The following is an 18323-nucleotide window of genomic DNA, read 5'->3' on the forward strand; positions in this document are numbered from 1 at the left end:
TGACTTTGAACAAATTATGTGACTTCTTTTTGCCTCTGTTCTCCATCTCCTTCATAGTACTCCTATTCCTCATCCTCTGTCTGTCTTTAAAATTTAGACTTTAAGCTGTCTCAGTTCATAGCAATCTAATCTGACCAGACTATTTAAAAATAGTCTAATGATAAAACTGTGCCCAAGTAACCTTGTATACTTTAGAAACACCTCTTTTTTGGGCACAACCAATATATTGTAAGGGAGTGGCTTGAAAGCTGTTATGATATCTTCCACTCAAGCAGAATGTGTGTACCATAACAATTTGCCAAGCAATTCACTATGGTGTACATGAAACCAGAGGCAAGTAATGTTAATTTTTAGTCTGTGTGAGACACTTTAATTAGCATAATAAAACTCTTTACCAAGAACCTGGATGACAGAGACAGAGCTGGATATCTGAGCATCACCATGCTCCTAATGGAGTGGCATTGTGCATAATGCTCCATGGGAACAGCTAGTACGGGTAATGTTTGCATAAATGGAAAAAACAAAAGCTCGAACTTCACAGAAACCCAAGGAGTCTGACCACATACAAAAGGCTCAAAATGGTGATCAAGACTTGTGGGTTGGAAGAGATTTTCCGTGAAAGAAGGAGCTTATCTTAACTTAAATCCTTTTGTACTCAAGAGAACAGGATGCTGGGTTGGGTTTTTTTCAAGCAAAAATTCCAATAAGGAAATACCTGGCTCCACCATTAACTAATCCACCTAATTAAATCCATTTACATGACTGAATTTTGGCTAGGTAGCTGGATCAAATGGCATGATCAATGTATATCCTTTTCTGTGATGTGAAAAAAGGTTTCCAGAGATACAATAACCTACCTGAGGATGGCAGAGCAAAAAATAAATTTGAATATCTGAGTGCTGATCCAGTACTATTCCCACTGGATCATGCAAGACACTATTTTTAATAGAAAAACCTCTGTAACAGGTCACTCAAGAAGAATACATTATTCAAGAATTATTTTGTCCACTTACCAGATAAAATAAACACATTTGGTTTTTATAAAAAAGAGGAGTGCTGGTTTTGAATAGCACAAGAGGATTTAACTACTTTTTTAGTGCTAGTTGGGGTATTGCTGGAATTAATAATGCAGTCTATAGACACAGATAACTCTGTTTTGTGTGAGCTGATTAAAACTATTGTTTTCAGAGTCTAAGCTGCTGTAAACATCATGGATGGGATGGAGACCTGTCAAATGGACAGTTTATTACCAGAAAAAATATGTATGTAAATATATTACATGATCCTATGGGGCTGTAAAAATTGTTATATTTTAGTTTTTTGAATTAAATGACAAATGAGATACAGAGCAAATTATTTCTGTCCGTGAAGGTGATGACATGGCTTTACTGCCTGTCTTGGTAAGACATTTCACTATATTTTCTGCCGGTTCTAATGCCAGTCTATCAAATCCTTAATACACTGATGGAATAGTACCTCTACCTATGACTACAGAATTATAGAAATGCCATTAAGTAAATTCAGTAATGATGCAATTTTTACATAAAGTGGGCTGAGTGCATAAAAAGCAGAGTGAGAAACATGGTGCATAAAAAAAGCAAAGCTTATTTAACAGGAATTCTGATGAAACGCAAGATTCAAGATTGCACATGTTAAAAATACTTGTGGCCTAGTTTTTATACTCTTTAATTTCTTCTTTTCATTAGTTTTCTTGCTACACTATCTTTTTTCTTCTGAGATCTCACATAAGTTATGCAAACTGAGTGACCTCTAGTCTCTTAGGAAGCAAGCCTAATCCCATTTACAGTAATATTGCTAAGGAAAATGGTCTCTTTGATGGTGAACTTGAAATCAGAATGTAGTCCTTAAAACCAGTTACTTTTTTTGTTCCCACGTAAAAGGAGTTATGAATCATATACAGACACTAAGCTTCCTGTTGCACTCAAAAATAAAAGACAGAGCAGGTTGAGTATTATCAAAGGAGATAGCTTATGCTGTAAAGTGATCCCAGAGAAAAGCTGAATCTAAAATAAATTGTATCAGAGTGAACACTTCATTTTTTAAATGCTGAAAGTACATAACCACTTATTTCTTATCTCCTCACTGGGGAAAAAACAGTTAACTATATCCCTTCCTCATTTAAAGAAATTTCCAAATTGTCTCCTAAATTGATTGTTACTGCATTCCACCTATGCAGTTGCTGTTGCTGAATCAGCAGTATATTGACTATTCCAGCCACCGGCAATGCAAAGAGATTTGGTTCGCATTGCTTAAAACTTAGTAGTCAAATTTGGCTTAGGAAGTCTTGCTTTCATATTAGACAGTACTGTTTATTAAAAATGGCCTGAAATCAATCAGTTTCTTTCCTTCTAGGAATTTCCATGTAATATGGATTAAATATAAATATCTATACAGAAAAGCACACCCTATTAATGACAGCTGAAAAGTGAAAGACATGTCTTCTTCAAGTCTCTTAGTAAGGGCAATTGCAGTGTTCTATGTGCGTTACATCCTCTCCTTGAAACTCGTGAGCAGTTCAGAGACTCCAGAAACACTCTTTAATGGTCTTACAGAGCAAATCACAGGGACTTTTCTTCTCTGTGTTTCTCTGTGACTTGTAGTTCAGGTGTGCCTATGGCAGTGGAATAGAGGGCAGACTTTCAAACTGCATTTTTTTTTTAGCTAGTACAAAACAGGACAGAGGACTTGATTCCAGAAGTGAAAAGCTTTTCAGTGTCGTGTGCAAAACAGCCTGTACAACAAAGGCATCAGGCCACTGCCCTTCTGCTTCTCTGTGGTAAAAAAAAAAAAAAAAAGTTTAGGATACTTTGAGCTTTAGTAACATTTTCACTCTTATCTCCCAATAGCCCAGCCAACTTCCTCTACAGCAATTTTAATTCTTTAGTATTGTAGGAATTGTTTTTCTTTCTGGTTTTCTTCATATTCTTACATTCAAATTACAGAATTCACTCATTCCCTGGTAACTAATGAAGTATAAATTAAGTGCTAGAAACAAAACGCTACATCAGGCCTTGGAATAATCAAGCGGTGACAGTTTAGAAAATCTGTTGGTTCATGATGCAGCACTCAGAAGAGAAGTGTCCCATCTATAAGAAAAGCAAATTTACTTCAAGATACATCAAGTCAAAGCTGGCTGTGTTTCCAAATGCACAGAGTATTATTTATATACAATCACCTCTGTATCATTTTCTTTAAGTTCATTCTTTTAGTGTTGCTTCAGTGTGTGTTCAGGACTTCAGTTCAAGGTAAGGATGGGGGATCTGGTGAGTAGGTAGTGGAGAAAATGTGGAGATTCTTTTGCTTATTTTATTTTATTGTATTTTGCTGAAAACAATATTTTCAGGAATACCTAAATCATATGTGAATTTAATGCAACTTCAGGCAACAGTTTAAACAAAAGGAAGCTGGAAACAATTTCAAAAAATGTTGTCATTTTATGCTGTATGCTTTCTATGCAACCAATGTTTCGCCTTTCTGACTCAGAACTGTCAGCATTTGTTTTGTAAGGATTCTATGCCCTCAAATTTTCATTTTTGGTTTAAAAAAAAAAAGGATATAACAACCAAAACAATGCATAGTTTTTCCCCTGAGGATAATTTTTTTTTTTTAGGTTAATACAGCTTATGTTTTTTCACTTTTTTTTTCTTGTTCTGTCAACAAACTGAGAAATCCATCCACTGTTTGCACAGTTTTGGCTTCTTGTTCACTTGTCACCCTTGGAACTTGCTTGTTTCCTTTGTCTGTATTAATTCAGCGACGAAGATTCAGCAGTGCAAAAATATGCACTGATTACAATTTTTGTGACCTCATAGTTTTCAAATTAAGTTGGCATTTTTGCACATCTATAATTGAGGGTAGTGTTTGTCCTGCAGATCCTTATTACCATAATATGAGAGAAGGCAAGAACATAGTTTGTCTCAGAATGCAGTCAGCACAAGCACAAATAGCAATTACAAAAATAAATCTTTTTGTTTGTAAACTAAAAAAGTAAAGGCTGAAATCATGAGAACTTAAACCATTTTAAAGTCATTTTACACACTGTCTTTTCTACATATCTTCACTTCTTCCTTTTAGCCAAAGGCAAAGAAGGAAAAGGAAATGAGTAAACAGCCTGAATCTGTTTTGAAAGAGATCATGTCAGTTGTTATTAACTGTTATATTATGTTTCATTGGGCTGTTTGAAGGCAAACAGAAGGTCAAAATATTTGTTTTTCTTATTTGGCTTTCTTATATTTGAAAGAAGATTCAGTTAAAATATTTCAGCCTGCTTCAGTAATTTTAAAAGCATTTTATTAGAATCACTTGCCATTTCATGCAATATTTTTAGAATGTGGAAAGCTTTTGAGAGGAACATATGGATGCAATACCTTTGGGGGAAAAAAAGTGCCTATATGGTGGAATAAAAATGTCATGCCTGTAAGAACTAACATGAAGAATATGAGCTGATTCTAGCTTCACCCTGTAAGCATAAGATGGTTATGAACTGAATCAGTAAACATTAGGAAGGTATCTCTTTCATAGGCTCTATTTTCCATTAGTGGACCCAAAAGAATTTTGCCTTTTTTTTTTTTTTTTCTTAAAGGATGGAGCACAAGTTATCCAAGGTAAAGGGTAGGTAAGGTCAGAGCCAGTAAAAGAACCTGACTTGCCTGTCAACCAGCTCAAGACTCTTTCCACCAATGTGTTGTTTAAGTTATTTTGCAATCTTACTTTTAACTGTACTGACAAATGCAGCTCATCCCCTATAATTTTTCAGTTACAGTCACAGGCTTCTGCATTTTTTCCCATGCTGAAGACCACTCTGAGATTTATATATGTTACCTCACATAATAATTGTGAAAACTGTTTTCAGTAGTTTCAGGAGTTCAGTCTTTTCAAACCTACACTAGCAAGTTCTTTACATAGATGGACTGTTTATCCTACAGAATTGTTGTACCCAGCAATGCTATCGCATTAAGTAAATGCTTGTCTTCATCCTGTCAGTGATGTATGATATTATAGGCTCTGGGAACAAACATGATTTCCTACAGCAGTAATGGCACAAATATGGAAGTTCAGCCCCACACAGATTTGAAGAAACCTGCCCTTCCGCACTGTTGAATGGGAAGATACGTGAAAGCAGCTTGATATTGTATTCAATAAAATATAAACTTTCACAGTATGGCATGATAGACAAGCAGAAGACCCTGCTAAAAGTGAGGGCTCTGAAATTCCATGTTCCAAAATAACCTGGATTTGCTAACATACAGGTAAGACCCTTTCATCCCACCTTGCTTTGAGGAAGGAGACATCAGTGCTTTGCTCTTACCTAGGTGTTGGAAGGTTCTTGTTTGAAAATGCTGTTTGGTGAAGAGAAGTGGCTGACTGAGTGAATCTATTATTTGAAGTAATTTTTGAAGGACTCAGAACTTGTTTGTGGACAGTTTTCTCAATTTCAGTAAACCCAAAAATAAATCATAGCAAAACATATTTGACAGGGTTCCTGTCAAATAAAATATGAAATATTACATCAAGAAAGACATGCTCACTTGGAAGATCCTATACAGAGATCATCATCACTCTGAGTCATCACCTTCCAAGTGCCCCTAATAGTTCAACTGCTAAAAGGAACTTCTCAGGTAACTGCTTTCAGAAAATCAGCAGTTGCTTGTAGTTCCCACAGAGTAATATTTCAGAATACTATTGTGATTGATGAATAAAGTGGTGCAGTCTATTACTAAATAATGTATGAGTCATATTTAGTATACAGCAGATCAGGTACTGAGAACTGAGTTAATCTTAATAGTTGTCCAACACTGGAAAATCTGTGCCACATTTACACATGTTGTAGAACTCCCCCTGGGATTCCAAACTTCTTTCTAGAATTTTAAAAACAAATCTTTAATATATCATTAATTAATCTCCAAGGCCTGGGAACACAGGAAAAGAAAACTTCTAATTTTTTGAGTCAATCTATATTTATTGAGTAATACCGGTCATAACTATGTGCTACTTCCAGCCAGTACAAATAGCTGTTGGAAGGCAGAGGGGCGTATATGAGTCAACAACTTGTTATAATTGTGGCGGTTTTTCTTGGAGTTATCCATCTGTACAATTATTGTATGCATGACCCTTCAAATAGATGGGAGCTGAATAGGTATTCCAGTGAGTTAATCTGACAGCAAAGAGGCACAACACACTAGTAATGAAAAAACAGATAGCAGAGACTCTAGAAAGCCACCATGACTTGTAAGACGTTTCTGATATGCCAGTAATGAGACAAATCAAGGAAGCTAGACATACATAAAAAATCTCTCAGGTAGATAAGGAGGAATAGGTACCAAATACAATAACTGGTAGTGAGAATTGTCTCTGTTTCAAGGTGGTGCCTGCTCAACAGGTTTGGGTTGGGAGGAATCTGGAGGTTTTATTCTGCAGGAAATTTTGAGATATTCAGACCTGTTTTCTTCCAACTTGGACAAAAAGACATATGTTTTTTACTGAAGACAATCTCCAAAAATGATGATTTGGAAACATGGAAGCCATATGCAGGATAAAAAATAAGACAGTTTCATTGCAGTGTTGTGAAAGAACATCTAAAATATCTGTTTTATTGTAGTAGAACTATTATGAAAATGAACCATCAAACCTGTATTAAGTATTGGTAGATGCATTATATCAGGTGTTCTATAATTCAGCAATTACATTTTAGTATCTTATTCCATTAAAGTAATATAAATAATGACATTGAAATATTTCATTTATACTTTTTCCACTTAACCCAACTAAACCTATTCCATGGTTTTGTGCTTCTTGAATTAGAGATGATTCATGGCAGGCTAGTTTTATGTAGTAGAGGAAGTTTATGACTGTTTAAGATACTTTGCACAGGATGCCAATCTTGTTCATCACACAGGATGGATCAGACTGTTTAAAAGGAAGCTTGTTTTGCATACGGCTAGTTTTATTTGCTGAGGAAGATGAGATCGGGATGGAGGTTTGGTTGAGGAAAGGGAACAAAAGGGATGGCTCCACGGTTAAAGGGATCGAATGACATCCTGCAAAATTATTCTTATCTTTAATAAAGAATTCCTGCATGAATTCAAGTGACCTCTCGCAAGTAGTCATTAACTGTGCATTCATCATATTCTGGGCTTGACCTGAGATCATGGGGTCTGGCCTGCAGAAGTGTTCAGCTTTCATGGATCTGACACAAAAGTGCTTTGAACCTTTAAAATGCTCCGTGGTGCATGCTGGAAAATCCAATTCTATGCCCTCAACTTGGACTCTAAAAATCCATGAGTGCGCTTGACCTCTTTGTCTCTATCTAGTACCTATAAAATAGGGAATTACACCATCTCTTCATATCACTAGAGTGTTATGAAGATTAAATAATTTTTGTGAAGCACTCTGATATTACTATTTGGGCATCAGAGAGAAGCCCATGAGAAAATTAATCATCCTGTCTTCAGAATAAGTGTGCACTACATAAATCTTAATGCTACACATTTGACAATGGGAATAGAATTTACTGAACATCTAGTTTTCTAATTTCTCCATTCTTGTTCTTTCTTTAACCATTTTGCTTTTTTTATTTCCCACAACCTTGAAAGGTTTACACTCTTACACTTGTCAGAGACTCCTGGTGATAGCTACCTTCCCCAGGCTCTCCAAAATTCATCCCTCTGTTCCCTCCCTGATATGCTGTCACATTCTCCTCTTCCCTTACTGCCTGTCCAAAGCACCCTCCCAAAAGTAAACAACAAAAATACTTCTGAATATTTATTCATTGATGTCTCATTCCACCTTTTACATTTAATTTTTTTTTTATAGGTTACCATTTCTTTAATTGGCTGCAGAAGAGAAGAAATCGTAATTCTTCATGCGTATGTAACCTGGTGCAATGGATTCTGATCTTGATCACAGCCTTTTTGTGATGTTATAAAACAATTATAAAATACTATTACTGACATGGCTGGCTCATATTTTAATATTGGAATCTTACACCACATGCAGCTTAGTTTAACTGTTGCCTCATTGATTTCCTGGCATATGAGAATCAAGAGAAAAAAAAGTGAGAACTGAGAATATGGTTGTGTATTTTCTTATATTCCACTAAGTTTAATAAATTCAGTTTTTAGCAGATGTCTAGAAGACCAATTTGTAGATTTTCTTTTTAATTTACATAATTTGTTTACAAATATATGATACACTAAATATTTCAGGAACCATCTGCCTGTATTGTTCCTCTTTATAAATTCTGTACAAGTACTTTCCTTGCCATTTTTATTGAAAGACAGTTCTGCAGCCCAAAAAGCATCCTGAAACATCAATCTGACACACTAGCTTTGGTTAATGACTTCTCTTAGGTAGAAAACGTTAGCTACTCCATACTAAAATGGATTTTTAAGCTTTTAGGGTCAGAAATACAGATTGCGTAGCTCTCTGAGTTTAACAGAGTTAGTGAATTCCATGAACTGAGAATCAGGTTTGTAAAAAAGCTTTAAATAGCTTTGATGACTGGTTTTTATATTTCCCAAGGAAACAATTATTTTATAATACAGCTACAACTGTCTATCTTTCATCAACACAGATTTGAATGTTTCAGAAAACTTCAGAAGTAAAATTAGCAGGAAGATAAAACAGGGAGGGAAGACCACCAAAGATGGGATTGATGACTTATGCATGTTTAACCTTTGGCAATTCAATTTGCCCTGATTTTAAAAGTGAAACAACCTCTTTAATGGAAATATACTTTAATAGATTAGCCGACTTGTAAAAGTTTCTACTACAAAATCCGACACAAATGTTAAAAGCAAAAAAGGTTTTTACCTGTGTTGCAACTAACTACAAGGAAATCTATATGTATCAGTTAGGGAATTGGATTTTACTGTGATGGGAGTGTTTAAAAGACCGACAAATCAGACCAGTTTCAAATTTCAAGGCAACTCTTGACTGGATTGATACTAGTTAACAATGCACGTTGTGTTGTCAATGGCCACTTAATCACTAGCAATCGTTATCGCTACATATGCAAATCACCGAGTCCTTAACAAGCTTAACCTAAACCTGCTATGAACAGGCAGTACCCAGGAACTGATGCGGCTTTAGGTGGCACTGAGTGCTGTTCTCCATCACTGAGGTCAAGGTCAGTCAAGGCTACTCCCCGAGGAAGGCAGATGCAGGGTGGGCTCTCTTCTTTCTTCCCCATCTTTCTTCTCTCATTGCTGGTATCTCATGCTCCTCTGTCCCCTTCCCCAAAAGAAAAGAGGTGATCTCATCTGCTCTTGACACCTTATTCTTGGGATCAGGATTCAGGCTCACTTAGCTTATTCTGCAGGATTCTAGTTTTAACAGACACCCTGCCTGTTTTACATCCTTAGCTCTCCTCTGGCAGATTTTACTGCTTGCACATGTTTTCCTCCTGTCTGCTTGTGCAACTATACTAGAGACCTCTGCTTGCCCCTTGGGGGCTATGGCTATTATTTTAATATTTAAGCTTAGCTGTCTTACAAAATGTCATTAGTCATGTTACAATGTTACAAAATGCTTGGACGTTTTGCCAGTCATACTATTTTAAGCTTGGTTTTGTTTGGGTTGGCAAGTAAATATTAATCATGTCTTCCTTAGTGTGCATGGACCTTTACGGGTCTAATTGACCTCTGCATTGTCTACACCTGAGGAGTGATGAATCTGTCTTTCATTAAACCAGCTGGTAATTTTTCATGTTTTGTCCACTAACTTTATTCTTCCTTCATATTTTGATGACCAAAATGTAGTATATTCAGGCAAATGCCATCACATGAGCACCCTAAAGTATTTCTTAGCCTTACTTATAGTTGGATTCCAACCCATTTGGCTTCTGACCCTAACACTTCCACTGAAAACCTGCACCTCAAGGCTGTGAGGAAATTCCTGAGCCAGTGCTTGTTCACATACTATGGTAAAAACCCCTATGTTCATAAATCTGCAGTACTTGATCTTAAATGTAATTAGATTTCTGGAAGGTCCTGCAGGAAGATTGTTCCAAAACCTCAGTCCTCTGAAAGCCTCTAATAGTCAGACTAAATATATCCATTGATGATCTACATACAGATGTTCTTATGGAGTAATAACTTTGCACAGCTTTTGCAGCTTTGCATCATTTACTTTAATTTCCTAGCTTTTCTAACCCCCCATAGTAGAAGTTTCCTCTTTCCTGACCACACCCATATTATATATTGGGTGGGAAAAATATCCTGCAGTGGTTCTCAGGAGAGCCGTGTAGTTGTCCTGTTGTACAGGACCTGATGCCAACAGCTGTGCTGGTGAGATACTGGATGTAGCAGAGCAACCTCAGACCTGTTGGTTCTGAGTCATTTCTGAACAGTGGCACCAGCAGTCTCCAGCCCTGGTTAGAAATGTCTCACCTAGTATAACCTGGAGGTAGAGCTGTGACAGGAAATTGCCATTAGAAGAGTTTTCTGATGGAAAACGCCTTTTTCTTAAAATCATATTTTTCAACAGAAAAATTAGATTCTTTACCGTGATGGTTGCAAAAAATCTGCAACTGCTCATTCTCAATCTGTCTTGCACAGTAATCAGGAGGCACTCTGATTGCCTAAGGATGCCAAGAGGATTGTTCTGCCAGTCCCTCTATTGCATTTGTTCAGATACAATTTTCTTTTCCAGTAGATGACTACTGAAATCTCTTAATCCTGACATATCTGGAAGGACTCCTTAACAGTAAGTGACATTCTCCTGACTATACACTTTAATTGAAGTCAAACTCACATGACTTTTAAGCCAAGAGTGCTGGAATGTAATTGCTACTTCCCCCCCCCCCATGAAAATAGTAAAAATTATTTATGTTGTGGTTATGTGAGTTTAGTTAAAACGTGAATTTGTGTCCAAAAATAAGATTGCAGCTTTATAAGATGACACATGATTGAGCCTGCCATCCAAGTCAGAAATTTTATGAAAAAAAAAATCTTTTGGGATGGTTCTTCCTGCTTCCACATGCACTAAAAATACTTTTAGGAAAGAACTTGTCATTATATTTTAGTTCCTCCAGTTTGATGCCTGCCAGAACCTATGCAGTATTTCTAATAATGAAAACTAAAAAGAAAACTTCCACATGCACTAAAAATACTTTTAGGGAAGAACTTGTCATTATATTTTAGTCCCTCCAGTTTGATGCCTGCCAGAACCTGTGCAGTATTTCTAATAATGAAAACTAAAAAGAAAAAAAAAAAGTAGGATTTCTTAAAAGCAGAATAAAAAGCTTAGTTTAGATACAGTGGTTTTAAGCAAACAAATAGACTTTTTTTGTTAACTGATTTAACCAGTCACAGCAGCAGATTTGGTAGGTATTTTATAAATAATTTAAACTGGTGAATAAATCCCTCAGTGTTTGTGCCTATCCAAAAGGAGCCTAAAAACTTCAGAAAATGTGAAGCTAAATCTTATTCAATTTATGACTGAAATGGAGTTCCATTCCAATAGCTAGGAAATGTTTTATGTATCTGAATTTCAGTCTTTAAAGTATTTTGTCATAAATTAGCTTGATTTCCAAACAGAATTGTCCAAACAATACAACAAAAAATTAACTATTACCTTTTGAAAAATGTTAGATGGATGCTCCAATAACTGTAAAAAATCATGATTTCTTTATGCAAAATACATTTGCCAGAAATTACCTTCTCTCAGTTACTGTCCCATTTTCAACAAATCATAATTTCCTAGTATGAGAGTTTATATATTGCTAGAACTCCTGTAGCCTTCTTTATGCTACAGTGATATTTGGAAGATAACTACCACTCCCTGCTTCTGTGATCCTGGGTAACTCACAATAATGAACAGCCCTTGCAGAACCATCTTTTATGTATTGTTTCCATGTCTTCCTCCCACCATGTCATGGCCTTGGCTAGTCTGTGCAAATTAAGGAACATTATCACCCATGACTTAGTTCTTATCTGGTAAAAATGGAGCAATTCTAGGTCCTTGATTCCATATTTTTCTGTCTACCTGTGGTCACTTGGGGCCACACCTGTCTCTTTGTGTTTCTGCTTCCCTAGATGGTAGTAGTCTAGTGGTTACTAAATAATATTAATTATGATTATTACTTCAAGGAAAGAAAAACAGAAAAAAAAGTTAAAAAATTTAGCTATTTGAAAAGCAGTTATGGTAGTCACAGATAAACCTTTATCAAAATAAATAGTAGCAGGGGTTCAACTCAGCTGTCATTAGTCTTTTTTATTGAAAAAAAAAATCTTAAGATATCATTTCTTTTTTTGGCTATAAACAGGCTGCCACAGCAAACAGTGCACATTTGTCTAACATTCTAGAGGATAACTTTGTCTATGGTGAAATACATCATTTTGCTCAGCAGCCTTGAGTCAAACGAATGCTTCAGTTGATCCAAAATCTTTTCTTCTCTGGCTCTCTGAACAACATAAGCTAAAAGCAGGAACAAAAAAGACACTCTTCTCCATTTTAAGGGATTTTTTTTATCCTATATAATTGTCAACGATGTTATACCTACATTTAGATACGGTTAATTTCCAGTGTCCTAAAAAGCAGAGTTATAACTAAAGAGCACAAGCAGTGCCAGTGACATTTTTTTCTTTCATGATCTCTGAGCTGCAGTATGAAACACAGATTAATAAAGACAGCAGCTTTCCAGCAAACAGTATTTTTTAGCTTTCTGCCATGTGCAGCATGGCAAGCTGGAACATCAATATGTCTTCAAAATCACTTAAGTGCTTGTCATCAAACTGAGGAGTAATTGCTTCACAGTAAACTTGCACACAATGTATAGGTTCCAGTTCTCTGAAAAACATAATGATCCTAGAGCTTTGAAAGGTGCCAAGCTTGACATCTCAGGAGACTGAAAAACTGTACTTAGCCATAAAACCTAGAGATCACAGAGAGAGCCAGCTCGAGCGTGACTCATATATCCTTCCATCAAGTCACCTCTCCTCCAAATGGCAAGTACCACTTCTAAAGTCGAGGGGTCCTTTTGCCTGCCTCAGACATGCACTCTTTATCCCTGGCTGCAGGAAACTCTGGCAATTAATACCCGTGGTGGTGACAGTGTTCTGGAAAAAAATCTCGATGCCTGGTAAATAATGGCAAATGCTAGGATTTCCTAGCAATGTGTGTTTGTTTGTTTGGTTGGTTGGTTTTAATTACTTTGATAATGCTATTTGATAGATGGGCGATGAAGATAACTTCTCCTGCTTCAACCACTACCAATGTCCACACCTCTCCAGTCAAATTTGGGTTTTTTCTCCAGAATGAGTATATTGGTGTTTTCTTTTTCACAACTGCTTCTTTTCACAGTCCTCTTCTGCCATTTCATAACTTCCAGCTGTTCATTACACTTTCACTGTGGGTCTTCTTTTTCTCCATGTCCAATTCAGATGAAAGAAATAAGATGACTGATAATAAATATGTTTGTATAAGCAACACAAGAAAAGGTATAAAATGACCATTCTGATTCACACCAGTTGGGAATAAGTTGTTGCTTTTGCTCTACACTTCCTTTTTCAGATACAGGCCCAACTTCAGCAATCAAAGACCACTCACTGAAGTGATATGACTGCTTTTACTAATCTAAAATATGGCCATCAATTATATAACCCTTTACTCTTCTCTTTTTTCTTTTTCTTTCTTTTTTTTTTCTTTTTCTGCTCTTTGAATTCACTGAAATGACAAGTTAATTAAAAACAGGAACATGTTTTTTCTGCAAAGGATTGTCAGGAACCCCACACCGCTCCCTGCAAATTTCATGAAATCCAGGGTTTCATTTAAAAATTCTTGGATATGACAAAGGTGGGCTGATGAGAAACTGATCTTTTTTGTACAGCTTCATTGTGTCTTTACCACCTGCATGTAAATAAAATAAAACACCTTTTGTAAATTGATAAGAAATACTTGAAAAGGATTCCACCTCAGGACTGGAACATGACAGGCAATCTTCAGATTCCCCAGTCATGTCTTGTCCTGTATGAGTGATAAATGTAATTACTTCTTTAAGCTTGTCTAGATTTATCAGTATGATACTTGAAATATGTATACAATCTGAACATGATCTTTCAGACAAAAAATTGCCCTCCAACACATTTTAGTAAGTATTTCTAACCTTTAAATAACAGAGTTCCTCTAGATGGTTTATTCTCCCCAGTACTGCAGGAACTGCTTGCACTGAACTTCCAACTGCCTCATCACTGCACCAGACCACTGAGCCCTGAGTGTGACTCATGAAGTATTTCAATCTGCTTTAGGATTAACCTGTTCTTCTTATGGCACAACACCTACTGTATGTTGACTGGAAAAGGTGATTAACTAATATTCAATTTGTTTGTGGACAGACTCCCATTTATAAAACAAACAGGCAAATCACTTCAAACAGAAGGAACACTCAAAGCTAAGTGGTATATTTCTTCAGCCAATACCCAATGACCTTTCAAGATGAAAGGATAATAGTCAACACAGAAAAGGAAGAAAAAAAGCCCTGTGTGCTGTTTGCAAGGTTTAGAGGTCACTTGGCTACAGAGAGAGAAGGATACAATGGAGGCTGCAGAAAACACTGTGGAGACAAACATGGCCGTTCGTTCAGATTTTTTTCTTCTGAGCCTCACCATTCACCACTGGCCTTCTTCATTTAACAAGAGCCTCTGTTCCCCTAACTGAGGATATGTTCTGTTTATTGTGTGGCTGAGGCTCCACTTATGTATCAGCTGTCTATCTGCTCTCCTCTTTGGAGAGCAAGTAATTGGTCAAACCCAAAAGCAAAATGGCATGCTTATCCCATTCAGCTGTCTGGTGATCATATGACAGGGCTGAGAGAATATGATGGGGGCCTCACAAGACAAAGTAAGATATTATTCCCAGTGAAATCCTGTGGCTACATGCACCTCTGTCTACAAGTACAATCAGGGTCTTTGTTCTGCTGTGGATCCTGGGAGTCAGCTTGCTTCTCCCATTGAGAAAACTCAAAGCAATTTCCCACACTTGTAGCAAGGCATCCCTGGGCCATAAAGTTTTTTCTGTCTTCTGAGCACACAACAATGTTTAGACAGAAATAGAAAATTAAAAACAAATTCCCTTTTCATTTTACTGACCTTCAGAAGCTATACTCTTAAAGGTGGACACAGCAAAATGCATTCGCACCAACAGAACCTGAGTCTTGACTACACAGAATTTGCTCTCAGAAAATTTTTTTCCCATGCCCAGTTTTGTTTAAAACTTTCTATACTGCTTCTCTTGAAAGAAATCAGTGTTTGTCAGCAAAAGTGCTGGAGATACCAGTTACCTCCTACACATTTTACCTCCTCACACTTTCACTCTTGCCCGTACACACATCCACCCTCACACAGCCACCAAATTAACTACTCTTCTCCCACATGCAGGCTGAGAGACAACCCTGATAACTGCTGAGGTATCTTAACCTTTTTTAACAGTAGCTGCTGTGCAGATAAATGGTAAACTGGTCACCGCTTTAAAAGGCAGAAGGTCAGCATTCCAAAGTCACCTTGAACACTGTCATCAGAAATTACCTTTTACCCCTAAGCTATTCATCTTCATTAAAAAAATATATATATAGTTGAAAGAGGCAAAAATCTGATGGTTCAGTCTTAACTTTAGTTTCTATACAGGACCAGCGTGTTTCCTTCAATACCTTACTACTCATCTGAAATATTACTTTTTATTGTAACTACTTTTATACTTTTTATTGCACTACTTCTGACAAACTTAGAAATTAATTAAATTTCTATTCCCTGAAAGTTGTCTCTAGATTTGGGCTTTGTTTCGCTATGAAGCTAAAGACTGTAGGTAGAGAAGCAATATTGGGATAATATGAAGGCTAGGTTGCCTATTTAAGAAGAGATTAGAAAAACTCTGTTTGTTTTAGCCTAGTGAAACAAAGGCTGAGAAGAAATAGAAGCTAGTCTATAAATATATCAGCAAGGTAAACATCAGGAGAGAAAAGAACCATTTAAGTGAAATGCCAGTGTTGTCACAGGGACAAATGGATGTGAACAGCTGGAAATAAATTTAGCAAGAAATTAGAAGAAATGTCCCAACTTTTAGAGCAGTCAGGTTCTGGAACAGAGTCTTCCAACAGGAAAAGATAGGACAAAACCCCCCAAATAATAGGTTTGAAGATAGAGGTTATTAATGAATGAGTTTTCTGAAAGGTGAGAAAATGTATTAAAGAATTTCAAAGACTTTCTCCTGCCTTGGATTCTTGGGATTTTTTTAATGGTTTTGTTTATTTTGATTTGCCATAGCTGAAAAACCTGAATGGAATTTCAAAAGCAGGTTAAAGGAATTAGGTGTGGAAAAGAAGTTAATTAGGTCTCTAATTTCTGCCTGGTCTCCTTTGAAAATCGCAGTGTTGAAAAGAATCTCTTTATATACAAGTGAGGATTACATTACCTTGCTTTTGAAAAAAATTCAGTGCTCCTCTGGGGGACTGAAGCTCTCAAACCATTCAGGGAGATACTGACATAGTGACTAAAAGGTGAGTCAAGTGTGTTTGAGTAACCATCCCTCCCCATGATCAGCTCTCAGATGCCCACAGTTATAAATGTCTACCTGCTGTCCAGGGGTCCAGTTATCTGCAGTCCAAGGCCCAGCTCTGTGAAACACAACTAGATGAACTTGGCTTGATTTTACTGTAAAAATTGTTGCTGAGCTGTAGGAGAGTTCCTACGCTGAAGATGAGGATGATAAGAAAAGGAAAGAAAAAACAAAGACAGAAGAGAAAGTTTTGAGACACTACTAGTTACCAGCTCAGGGAATAAAGACAAAAATAGCAATGTGAAACAATATGAAATGCTGAGGGCAAAAAAAAAAATAGAGAACTGAAAGGTAGAACTCGGCAAGAGCCTGGTCGAAGGCTGCCTGGAGGGTGTCTGGGCAGCAGAGACTTGTCAAGCTCCTGCATGCTAATGATTGGGCTAGCAAGACATGAGTCTCAGGTATTAGCCAACATACCTATCTAATAAGCCTATAAACCAACAAATAATTGCTGCATACTTGTAAGCTTTGCATGGGTTGGTGAAAGGCCCAAACCCAAAGGTAATTCAGCAGAGAAAGGGTTACAATATATGAACAGGAATTCAGAATACCGTCTTAGAATTCAGAGGACCAAGACATCCATTGGAAAACTCAGTTTGGTCTTTCTAGACAGGTTAATTTTTTAAAATGTTATCCTCTTGAACAAGCTGGCCCAAATTCTTACCACCCCTAAGGAGCTGACAAGGCCCATGGATAAGATTTAAAGCTTTGTTTCCTCTGTCACCTTGACTGTGGGCTGGAAGGCTTCTGTGGACTGTGGCTGTAGAGAGGACTTAAAAGATTTCTGCTTCCACCATAGGCCACGTCACGGCCTTCCACCATATACCTACATGTCAAAACTTTTTCCTCTCAGCTCAAATTGGCTCCTTACTCCTTAATATCATTTGCATTGATGAGAGGGATGAGCACACTTTTGTCTAACTGGTGTTAGAGCTGCACTGTCAACTTTGCCTTTTTCATGGTAGTACTGTAAAGAAGCATCTGTAATAACTAACAAGATGGTACAACATAGAGAGATTTGCATGGAGACTGTAACTTATGCAGTTGCTAAGAGAAGTAGCTAATAAATATGATTTGAATAGAAATGCTAATGAAATAGAGCTGGATACTTGTTATGTCATTTAACACTACTGCATATACAGCAGTTAATCCTTTTCGGGATTCTCTTTATTGTCACTGAGGTCTATGCCTGTTTTTACTGCAAATCAGATAAATGTTGTCACATGGCAGGAAACAGTGAACAAATGTAGTAGTGTAAGGTTACATTCAGCTGGACACCATCTACCTGAATGATTAATTGAAGGTGTATGCAAAAAGCCACTGAAACTCAGCAGTTCTGTCAAACAGCAAAAAAATCAATAAGAACACCACTGTCTTGGTGTGTTGTACTTTTGTGAGAAACACAAAGACAAATCAAGGATATATTTTCAAACCTGCCAGGAAGTAGCTGCAAGATGAAAGCCTTTTATTTTTTTCACACTGAATTATAGTTTCTATTAATACAATGGTATCTGCAGTAAGGACAGAATCTAATATGCAACACTCTTCCCATGCCTTTCATCATCCCTGAGGTTTTCAGTGTATTCTTGTTCAACCTTTAGTTAAAGATCATCACTACTATGCAATCAATTTTTTCTGGTCTACTGGGTAAATGCTTAAGAAAGATTTAAGTGTAGTTATGACAAAAAGAGGGGCTTTTTGGTGTTTTACCTGTATGTGACATGTGCCCTATGTTTGATTAACTTAGCCTATTG

The sequence above is a fragment of the Egretta garzetta genome, unplaced genomic scaffold, assembly GCF_000687185.1.
Source record: "Egretta garzetta isolate BGI_Z169 unplaced genomic scaffold, ASM68718v1 scaffold397, whole genome shotgun sequence".
Classification (NCBI taxonomy): Eukaryota; Metazoa; Chordata; class Aves; order Pelecaniformes; family Ardeidae; genus Egretta; species Egretta garzetta.